Source organism: Pelodiscus sinensis, chromosome 32, assembly GCF_049634645.1.
Source record: "Pelodiscus sinensis isolate JC-2024 chromosome 32, ASM4963464v1, whole genome shotgun sequence".
Classification (NCBI taxonomy): domain Eukaryota; kingdom Metazoa; phylum Chordata; order Testudines; family Trionychidae; genus Pelodiscus; species Pelodiscus sinensis.
In genome coordinates, this window is record NC_134742.1 from 6,720,299 (window position 1) to 6,732,333 (window position 12,035).

Genomic DNA, 12,035 nt, shown 5'->3' on the forward strand with positions numbered 1-12,035 from the left:
AAATTAAACAGCTCACACCCGAAAATATGTGCACACCCACTAAGATCATGCTAAGCAGAAAATGTCTGCTTCTGTAAATACCAAGAAATAGAAGAGTAGATCCTGTTTTGAAAGTAGACTTTTAAAATAATAAACCCTTGAAAATTAAAACTAACATAGAAACTCTTAACATGGTTATTTTACCACAGAGGATTCTGTATAGACCACTGTTTCTCAAGATGTTCTATGGGCCTTCACTTTTGTTTACCTAAGGGGCCATAGCCATGGATTAAAATGAAGATACCCAGGAAAATAGTTACCAGGTCTTTCATGTTTCTTCCAGAATATTTTAAAGGTAGGCGGAGGAAATCAGGAGGTTTTCCTTGTCCTGGTCTACACTAGGTCTCTGTCTACATTGGCACCCTTTTCCGGAAAAGGGATACTAATGAGACACTTCGGAATTGCAAATGCCTCGGGGATTTAAATTTTCCCCGCGGCATTTGCATGAACAAGGCTGCCGCTTTTTTCCGGCTCGGGGCTTTGCCAGAAAAAAGCACCAGTCTAGACAGGAATCTTGCGGAAAATAAAGCCTTTTCTGGAAGATCCCTTATTCCTCTTAGAATCAAGTTACAGACTGTCCTTGCTATAAGTCCAAGATACATTCCAAAACACTTGGATTTATAGCGAAACAACTTAAAGTGGGGAATTTTTTCCCTACAGCTGACTTCCATTTGTGCGAATGGTTGGTGGGGTTTTTTTTTGGTGTGACTTAAGAGCAGGGAATGGGAGGATTTATATCTGTCCCTACAAGTACCAATGACTTTAGTGCAGAACCGACATATACCGGGGTAATTTACAGTGGGGACAGCCTGTAATATTAAATCTACCACTAGTTGGTGCTGTGCTACTAGTAATGCCTTTCTTCATGTGCAAAATAAAAACTGAAGTCCCTTGTGTTCATAACAATCTTGTGGCCTCACACCAGCTTGTGTCACAAATTTTGCCTCTCTAAAATCTCCCTAAATGTCACTAATGGTCACAGCACATTCAATTTTTTTTTTAGAACTCCACGATTCTGTCTCCTCCTCCATTTTCAGCTGCTAAATTTAATTAAAAACATAGGAAAATATATTTGGAATATATCTCATAAGCAACAGTTGTAGTTGTCATGGGTTTGTATGACATGGGAATTGCCTCGGTTCTTCACTATTGTGTACTGTTGTGCACTGTTAAACTAATGTTAAGTTTCACCCCCAAAGGGTGTTGCATATTAATAGTGAGTGAGGAGAACCCTATATCTGCAACATGATTTTTGTAAGTAGTAGTTTGAGATCCAAGGTACTGCGAGAAAAGTTTATTTAGTTTGTACTGTACTTACTGGGAGTTACCCTATCCGGCCACTAGATGTCGCTACTTCTGCTCCCCACTTAGTGGTACTGAAGGTAAGTGAACTAAAGATCAGAGGGGTAGCCGTGTTAGTCTGAATCTGCAAAAGCGACGAGGAGTCCTGTGGCACCTTATAGAGTAACTGAAGTGTAGGAGCATAAGCTTTCGTGGGCAAAGACCCACTTCGTCAGATGCATGTAGTGGAAATTTCCAGAGGCAGGAATAAATATGCAGGCCAGGATCAGGCTGGAGATGACCAGGTGGATCCAGTCAAGGAGAATGAGGCCCACTTCTAGCAGCTGATCTGGAGGTGTGAATTCCAAGAGAGCAGAAGCTGCTTTTGTAGTTAGCAAGCCATTCACAGTCTTTGTTTAATCCAGAGTTGATTGTGTCAAACTTAAAGATGAACTGTAGCTCAGCAGTTTCTCTTTGAAGTCTGGTCCTGAAGTTTTTTTGCTGCAGGATGGCTACTTTTAAATCTGCAATTGTGTGTCCAGGAAGATTGAAGTGTTCCCCTACAGGTTTTTGTATGTTGCCATTCCTAATATCAGATTTGTGTCCATTGATTCTTTTACGTAGGGACTGTCCTGTTTGGCCGATGTATATAGCAGTGGGGCATTGTTGGCACATGATGGCATATATTACGTTGGTGGATGTGCAGGAGAATGTACCAGTGACAGTATGGCTGATCTGGTTAGGTCCTGTGATGGTGTTGCTGGTGTATATATGTGGGCAGAGTTGGCACCGAGGTTTGTTGCAAGGATTGGTTCCTGAGTTCGAGTTATTATGGTGCGGTGTGTAGTTGCTGGTGAGAATATGCTTCAGGTTGGCGGGTTGTCTGTGGGCAAGAACCGGCCTACCTCCCAAGGCCTGTGAAAGCGAGGGATCATTGTCCAGGATGGGTTGAAGATCACTAATGACAGATTGACAGAGCCAGACGTGTACCCAGAAGCCTCCTGCTACGGGACAAGCCCAAGAAAGAAACCAACAGAACACCACTGGCCATCACCTACAGTCCCCAGCTAAAACCTCTCCAACGCATCATTAGTGATCTTCAACCCATCCTGGACAATGATCCCTCGCTTTCACAGGCCTTGGGAGGTAGGCATATTCTCACCAGCAACTACACACCGCACCATAATAACTCGAACTCAGGAACCAATCCTTGCAACAAACCTCGGTGCCAACTCTGCCCACATATATACACCAGCAACACCATCACAGGACCTAACCAGATCAGCCATACTGTCACTGGTACATTCTCCTGCACATCCACCAACGTAATATATGCCATCATGTGCCAACAATGCCCCACTGCTATATACATCGGCCAAACAGGACAGTCCCTACGTAAAAGAATCAATGGACACAAATCTGATATTAGGAATGGCAACATACAAAAACCTGTAGGGGAACACTTCAATCTTCCTGGATACACAATTGCAGATCTAAAAGTAGCCATCCTGCAGCAAAAAAACTTCAGGACCAGACTTCAAAGAGAAACTGCTGAGCTACAATTCATCTTTAAGTTTGACACAATCAACTCTGGATTAAACAAAGACTGTGAATGGCTTGCTAACTACAAAAGCAGCTTCTGCTCTCTTGGAATTCACACCTCCAGATCAGCTGCTAGAAGTGGGCCTCATCCTCCTTGATTGGATCCACCTGGTCATCTCCAGCCTGATCCTGGCCTGCATATTTATTCCTGCCTCTGGAAATTTCCACTACATGCATCTGACGAAGTGGGTCTTTGCCCACGAAAGCTTATGCTCCTACACTTCAGTTAGTCTGTAAGGTGCCCCAGGACTCCTCGTCGCTTGAACTAAAGAGGAGATCATAAACCACTAGTCTACACTATGGTGGTGTCTCTACAGAGCACCCAAAACCTGAAATAAGATATGCAATTTGTGCTATGCAAATTGCGTAGCTTATTTCGAGTTTTTTTTAAATAACTTATTTTGTCATTGGGTGCTGTGTACACAGTGCCAAATTTCAAAATACAGTGCTATTTTGAGCCATCCCTTACTCCTCTTACAATGAGGTTTATAGGGCACTGAAATAGCGCATCTGCTATATTCTGAAATAGTGGCCACGTTCAAAAGACCTCATTTTGAGCTACCTTTGCTGTGTAGACATGCCGTGGAATAAGTCCAAATTAAGATATGCAACTTCGGCTATGTTAATTGCGTAGCTTAAGTCAAAGTATCTTAACTCAAATTTTGGGGCCATCCACGCTGCGGGAGATTGATAGGAACATACTCTCCCTTTGACTTCCCTTATTCCTTGTGGAAGCAGGACTATCAGCATCGATGGGAGCGTCCTCTCAGTGCAATTTAGCATGTCTTCACAAGACCCGCTAATTTGAACTGTGGAAGATCTACTGCAGTTGCTTCAATCTTATCTGTAGTGTAGACATGGCCAAAGGTGTGGCACATCTAGTCTGCTACGTAGAAACCAAGAGCATTTGGACTGGCTACTTTGATTTTCATTAGCAATGAATTCTGCCAGTCAGTATGAAATCAGGAAAGGAGCTCAAGAAGAAAATTATTTCTAAGTAACGGCCTTGCTGTGTAGACGTGCACTTTATTTTGAAATAACGCCACCATGTAGACATAGCCTAATGTGCCACAGGACTGCTCATTGTATACATCGGTATGCGTGTGTAGAAAGAAAATAGTGTTACAAATACAATGCGTTTGGAAATACAAAATGATTACTTTAAAATGCTATTAAAGAACAGAACATGGTAATACCAGCCTGATGAAGTAGTGTCTCTAAAGAAATAGGATTATGTACAGCATAACATGTTACATACATAGTGTGTAAGTAGCTTGAGAAAGTGTTTGGGGTGTTGCTATTTGCTTAAGAAATTAAATGTCAGTACAGTGAAAATATGAAGGCTCAGATCACCAGCTCAATATAGTTTATCACATAGATCAATTACACTTTGACTGACTTGCACGTCAGTGGCTACTTCATGACCATGTTCAGAAATTCCCTGTCTTGAGAAACCTATTGTGAGCTCCTGTCCATTTCCCAATGCAGTATACATTTTCTCTGGTTCTCTTCATCATCCTCAATGGCCCAGTTCTTATTCATTTCTTCAGCTCCATTTCCTGAGGATCACACTGATCTCTCTAGTTGTCTTGACATCGGATTTGTTAGGGTGTGTCTACACTGCATCTGTAGGTCGAAATAAGATATACAATTTGAGCTAAGCATATTGCGTATCTTATTTTGATCTAATTTCAAAATAGTTTATTTTGAAATCTGGCGTTGTCTACACATCACCGAATTTTGAAAAAGAGCACTATTCCGAAACGTCCCTTAACACTCTTAACGTTGGAATAACATGCCCTTTATTTCAAAATCTATTTTGAAATAACGAGCACATTTAAAAGACACGGATTAATTATTTTGGGATACCTCCAGGATCCCAAAATAGCGCCACCGTCTAGACATACTCGTATATTCTTCTCTATGTCCCCCAGCTTCTGGTCTTGCTTCTAGGACCTTCTGCATCTAACTGAGCCAATAGTTATTTTCAAATCCCATCTTTTCTCCCTAATTTATATTAAACTTCTCTAAGTCTCCCAGATTCCATGTGTTGAGTCATTCTTCCCCAGAGTCATTGAGTAGTCCCATGGTACCTAAGGATATGTCTACACTACAAGGGTTATTTTGAAATAAGTTATTTCAAAATAATAACTACCGAAATAACTATTTCAAAATAGCACTGTACTTACTGGGAGTTACCCTATCCGGCCACTAGATGTCGCTACTTCTGCTCCCCACTTAGTGGTACTGAAGGTAAGTGAACTAAAGAGGAGGGCCTGGGAGAAGGAGATTTGTGGGGGGACAGACTAGCAGTTAGGGATGTGGGGGGAGGAGCGGGAAGAGGGGGGCTCGGTCGGGGATGACACACTGGCAGTTACTCAGGGAGGTGGGGTGGTGTGAATGGGTCTGGAAGCAGCAGAGCAATTAGCGTATATGTGGGTTGGGGGACAGACTGGCAGGGATGTGTGGGGGAGGGTCTGGGAAAGGGGGGGCTCTGTGGGGGACAGACTGGCAGGGATGTGTGGGGAGGGTCTGGAAAAGGGGGGGCTCTGTGGGGGGACAGACTGGCGGTTTGTCACAGAAGGGAAAGGGGCTGGAAGAGCTGGGGTCTGTCTGAGGTGTGGGGGGGCGGTTAGCCTGGCAATTGGGTGTCCCAGTGGCGGGGGGAGGGAAGCTGCTGGCAGAGCCAGTTTCTGTGGGGCAGGGGCTAAGGGGCAGTGGCACTAAGGCAGATGTGAAAGGGGACGTTTGTGGCAGAGACTGGGCCTGTTAGTGAGGGATGTGCGTGTTGTCAATAGGAGACGTTGGGAGGATTTGGCGAAAATGGCGATCGGGGCTTTCTTGCGCAAAACCGCATTGATTGGCACGGACACTTTTCCGCAAAAGCACTTTTTGCGGAAAAGTGTCCGTGCCAATCTAGACGCTTTTTTCCGCAAATGCTTTTAACGGAAAAACTTTTCCGTTAAAAGCATTTGCAGAAAATCATGCCAGTCTAGACGTAGCCACTGTCTGGTTCAAAACTGGACACCTGGCAACCCAAAAGGGGACAATGGGGTACACTGTCTCCAATTCTTCTGCCACGCCATGGGTGCTATGGTGTGGGGGAGGGAGTATGGGAGACAGAGCCTGTGGGATGGGAGAAGGAAGTGTTCTGGATGTATTCAGGAACAGCTTGCCTTGCAGTGACATGTAAGGAGGCACAGTCATGGTACAGTAATTAATTTGCCCTGGATGAAAAAAAATTAATGGGTGAAATTCCATGGCCTATGTTAGGCAGGAAGTCTGATTAGGTGATCCCAGTGGTCTCTTCTGGCCTGTGATCCAAAAAAAATACAAATATTCTAAACAGGGTGTTTCACTAGTTTTATTTTATTTTATTTGTCTGTAGAAAAGCTGCATATGAAGAACAGGGAAGGTGCCTGGAGCAACCACAGGTAACAAGATTTCCTATGTATAGCACTTGTGCAGTGCCTGAGATCCATAGGGATGTAAAATACTTAAATACATTTCCTTACTATTGTGCGTATTCTATGCTGTGATTCATGCCTGCGGTGTTATTGAAGCAACAACCGTAATCCAGTGCTAAACTCTATACCCATCAGTGCTTATCCTGTCTGGCCACTAGATGTTGCTGCTGATGCTCCCAACAGGCCCTGCACAGTAGAAAGGATAGAGAAATGTCTCATTCATGCCATGAAGCTATCAGCCATTAGCAATTAACCAGTTTCTAGGTGGCCCATCCCTGCCTAGGTAACAGTTGGGTGGTGTTCAGGAGCTCACTTGGTGCAGAGTTTAACAGAGAAGTGTTACAGCAGCTGGAAGATTCCAGTGACTTGAGAGACTCCCCTAGAGTAACTACACTACTAGAGCCTGCAGTGGAGCCCGGGAGAGAAGGGGGCAGCTGCCTGGAGACCTGGTGGTTTAAAAGGACCAGGGACTCCCAGCTGTGGCCGCCACAGTGGCAAGATCCAGAGCCCTGGACTCCTTAAATTGCTGCTGGAGCCCCAGGTGAAACACATCCTGCAGTCCTGGCAGCACTGTCTGCCCTGGACTCCGCTCCGACTGAGGGCCACGAGCCAGGGCCTTTCCTAGAGGGGAGTGGGATCTGTGTCTACCCCAGGCATTCCCCCCCCCCGCCTCTTCCTACCCCTGTTCTGTCCCTGCTCCACCCCCCACTCTTCTTCCTGCACCTATTGCACCCCTTCTTAGAAGCCCTCTTCTCCAAGCTACAGGACCTGCGGGGTTATTGGGGGGCTTAGGGCCAGCAGCAGGGGTCAGGCTCCCCCATAGTCAGGCAATGGAGCGACTCAGCCCCAGACCTCTGTGCTCCGTTCTCCCGAGCCTGCGTCACTCCAGGGAGCATAGTGGGATGGGGCCAGAGCGCTCTGCTTCTCCCTACTGAAGGGAAGTGGAGCAAAGCAGCTGGGAGATAGCAGCAGAACAGGGCAGGCTGCTGGGCCACCCCACTTCCTGTGGCTCCTGCTGCTGCGATGAGCACAGTGGGGCCAAGCCCTGTTGACACCCCATGTAATACCCTGGGCCACCCTGGGCCTGCGGGCTTATCTCAGTATGGAGGGCTGTCCCGTCTATAGGATAGTTGCCCAAACCATCCTATGGATGGGACGGCTTTGCCCGGTGCTGGCTTCCCCCAGGGTCTAGTGAAGTCTCATCAGCCCTGCTCATGTACATATACAGTAAAACCTGTGTTATCTGGCACGCTGAGGGATTAGGGCGTTCCGGTTATCTAAAAATTCCGGTTATCTGAGGGTTCCGTCAACCTAGGAAAAACCAACAGGGGCCACCAGTTGCCCGGCCCAGCTCCCGCTGGCTGGATCATAGCGGTGTGCCCCAAGGCTGCGCCCAGCCCGGGCCGAATCAAAGCACTGCACAGCCTCACCAAGCTCCTAGAAAATTGGCCGGTTTCTAAAGTTTTCTGAATAGTTAAGTGCCGGATAGCGCAGGTTTTACTGTAGCTTGTTCTGGTACAGGAAGAGGAATAAACTATGTCACTGTAAGGCACCTTCTCTCTGGTCATGCTGCATCCATACTAGGGTTGCAGTGATACAGTGGAGGCCAACACATTATAGATGAAAAGTCAAAATAGTGGTGGATACAGAGCAAAGAGCCAAGGGAAAAAAGGTTGTCAGGCAAAAAAAAAAAAAAAAAAAAGAGCAGAGAAGGCATTGCCTTTTAAGATGTTTTAAGGTGGCCATTTTGAAGGCAGCCATTTTGAAGTCTGCACCGGCGTTCCATGCAGACAGAAACACGCTGCTCCTTTCTGAGCCACAAGCTGCAGGTGCCAGTGTGGGAGCCACAATTTTTTTTTTTTTTTTTTTGAAGAGCTGTATGCGGCTTGCGAGCTACGGGTTGGCTACCCCTGCACTGCTTTAACTGTATTGGCTAAATACACGCCATGCTGAAATAGTTACACTGGTCCAAAGGCTGTGCAGAACAGGCCTTATGATGGGACACTGATGCACTTAATAAAAATTCCATCCCTAATTAGTAAGTGTTTTAAAATATGCGAAGTGCTGAGTGCACTAATTATTCTTTCTGAGGTGGGAGGTTGGAGATGTAGTATTGTTTAATGATCCTGCTCCTTCTGTTTTCTCTATTGGTTCCTAGCATAGATTTGACGATAAGAAATAAATGTTAGACACACCTGTACTGACAGGGTCCGAATCAGGGCATAGGTCCACAGCAGAGATGCCATCTCTGCAGGGGTCTGTGCTGAGAAACCACACAGGAAGCTGACACCCGTGCATAGACACAAACAAAAAGAAGATAATGCAACAGTTAATTAGGTTGGAAACCTCAGAACTTCAAAACGAGAGATTATATTGTGTACCCAGAAAACAAAGTTAAACCAAAGAATCATCAAAGAATATGTAGCCCATATGCTGGAGCAGCCCCGTAGTATAACAAGAAGTCAGAAGAAGACTTTAACCGCAGTCAGGGGAGCTAATAGCTTTGTTGATCTCTTGGGCAAATTGGGGGTGGTGGCTCTGTGCTCCTGGAAGGGGGAAGGCCAGAGCCAGGCTTATCCATATGCAGAATATGAAGCTGTGTAGGGCACCTGAAAATTTGGGACACCCCTGGGTCATACTGTTCACCCACCTGCCTTTTCCTAGTCCTGCCCTGTGGCTCTGCTTCCTCCGGAGAGGGTCCAGTTAACTTAAAAGTGACACCGTCTGCCAGTGCTCTGTGGCAGAGCTAGTCGGAGAGCAATGAATCAATTTAACAGGCAACTGCCAGTCCAAGATACATACTGCCAGTTTCTGAATGTACTGTGTTAGTTGAGCAAGCAGTTGTCCCCCTGATCCACAACCTCTTCCCCCCCTCCTTCCCATTGTCAGGCCTGACTAAAGTACTAGAGATAGGTGGAGTTTATTTTTGTACCAGTGCTAGGAGAACAAAATAATGTAGGGCCTACATTCTTTCAGTAGTACCATTTTAAAATTAAGGACTGAATGTTTATTTTAAATTTGAAGTTCTTTATCTGGCTACAGTAATTTCAGCCCCTGATCTTCTGCCTGGACATCTTGACTTTGTCTCTCTATTCCTGTTCTTTCATTCAGTATTTTCCATGAGACAATGTTACAGCCCACACTGAAGCAAATATAGCTGTGAAAAGCTCTCTGCTTGGTTTCAGAGAAAGGAAATGGAGGGTTTCAACAATTAAACTGTTCATGCCAAAATTCTCACACCGCAGGCCCTGCAGCTCTTCAACCCAATTGCATTTTTTACAATACACAGAATAAGCTTGAAAATCTAGTGCAGGAAAAACCAAGTCATCTGAAGGGCATTCGGATTCCTAACACTGTCATTGGGTGTAAGGCGTGGTTGTTTGCAGAGAAGCTATTGTTATTTGTTAACTGAAAAGACCTGTTACCACTTGTTAACCAGTATTACGCTACCTGTATTTGCTGCATGGTTTTGCAAAGCCAGCAGAACAATGTTTTTTTCACTAACTGCTCTGTTCATGTTCACAAACATCTTCACAGACTAACTCACTTTTTGAGACAACTCTTCTGTCAGCTGTCATTCCTCCGACACTAGCATCTCCCCTGAACAGGAGTACATTATTTTGTGGTAGCATGTTGGCATTGTGATGGGAACAGGTGCTGATGTTCTATGCAGTATGAGTTGGTTACTGAATGGATCGTTCCTGTCAATGACAGAAAGACTCAGTTCTACTTTGACTCATTGTGTACAGATACATTCCACTGTAGGAGCATGTGCACCCAATGCACTCAATTCAGAGACCTTTCCCAGCAGTATCACTAGTCAGTGCATATACCTCTGCTGTCCTTGTGCACTGATCTAATGATATACAGAGGCACGGCTGTCACCTCTGTTGCAAGAATCACAGGTCCGATGATGCATACCCAAGGGGGGAAGGACAGAACCAGGTGGAAAATTTTAGCAAATAAAGGATATTTATTTATGACAGTGATGAATTTATAGTATTTATTTTATGATTTTTAATAGACCGTGTTAATGAACGTACAGTATTTATTATATTTATTCTACGATTTCTAGTTAAACGTGTCAGAGATATAAGGATGGGAATGGCGAGGGGAATAGTCTCTATTCTAACAATATCCAGCTACACTAATTAAATAAGAGTGATAACTACAAACTCTATGTACTACCCAAAACAACTACAACACTAAGCTTATACAACAAAGAAAATCAAATCATACCTACCAACTTAAACAGCACATGGAACATTTCACAGATATCGGTTCGGTTGCGATGACCTTGGTTACGCCCGAGAGTTGGGGGAGGTGGCTGGTTGGTTGATCAGGCCGGCAGCGCTTTGAAGTATACGGGAAGGCACACGCACGGTGGTACGTGTGTTGCGAAGACCCCCTTGAGTGAACTGTGCGATGGGTATTTATCCCCAAATCTGCACATCGCTTTCCCGCGCTTGCATATTACCATATATGGCCTAATGGTCACCAAGTGGGGGGGGGTCTGTGTCTCAGGGGTTGGGCCGAAACTGTGCAGGTTTCATGTGACCAGCTAAACTCCGCAGTTCTCACGCCAAGGTGACGGGTGGGAGAGTCTGAGGCTATTTTCCCCTTTTCACACTTTCCCTTTTTCTAAAGGCAATGGTATGCAGGAAGGGTGCGGCTGGTTTCTCCGGAGGAGTACTGCAGCCTACTATAGCAAGAGCGGCCTGGCCAAACTTTTTTACTGGGGGAGCAGGTTTTTTTCTAACAACCACCCCTCAGATTCTTCTTACCTCCTATGATGAGAGTTGGAGATCTCTGTGGCCTATGAACTTTGCTTAGCTCGCTTTAACGAGAGTTTCTCTTACTGCATATAGTTCACATGAGTATAATTTAGCTGTTTGGAGGTGGGGGAGTTTGCCATGCAGAAATCACCAAGATTCCAACACAAAAGTTGACTAATTTGCTTAGGTGAGGGACGTGTAAGGAACAAATCTCCTATTTGCGCCTCATTTCCAAGGAGGACAAAGAAGCAGAGGGATTTCCATCCTAAAAGTCATCTTCTTGAAAAGGGGAGGTGTCTCTCAGAGCCAGACTGGGACCATTGCAGAGTGGAGAGCTTCTCCATGGGGAATGGCTCTCCAGCTGTCCTGCCTCTGAAACAGGATGTGGATAAGGAACACTTGTTTAGTTGTTTTCCTCTCCTGGGCTACGTCTACACTGGCCCCTTTTCCGGAAGGGGCATGGTAATTTTTGAAATCGCAATAGGGAAATGCGCGGGGGATTTAAATATCTCCCGCCGCATTTAAATAAAAATGTCCGCCGCTTTTTTCCGGCTTTTAGAAAAGCTGGAAAAGAGCGTCTACACTGGCCCCGATCCTCCGGAAAAAAAGCCCTTTTCCGGAGGATCTTATTCCTACTTTGAAGTAGGAATATTTAAATCCCCCGCGCATTTCCCTATTACGATCTCAAAAATTACCATGCCCCTTCTGGAAAAGGGGCCAGTGTAGACGTAGCCCTGCTGTCTCCTCACAGTGCTTAGAACCAGCTGAGACTGATAAACTGTCAAGCTGCATCTACACTGCAGGCTTTTTGCACAAGAACAGCCGTTCTTGCTCAAAAACTTGTAGAGTGTCTACACTGCATGTGCATTCT

The 12,035-nt window shown here is 45.3% G+C and overlaps 1 long non-coding RNA gene across 1 annotated transcript; it reads right to left on the minus strand.

Moving 5' to 3' along the window:
• Window positions 1-4,420: 4,420 nt before the first annotated feature.
• Window positions 4,421-10,964, minus strand: LOC142823127 (uncharacterized). Its single transcript, XR_012898449.1, has 4 exons — window positions 10,633-10,964; window positions 8,585-8,672; window positions 6,438-6,575; window positions 4,421-4,548 (listed from the first exon to the last, which is right to left on the minus strand). It is a non-coding gene; the product is annotated as an uncharacterized LOC142823127 (long non-coding RNA).
• Window positions 10,965-12,035: the final 1,071 nt, after the last annotated feature.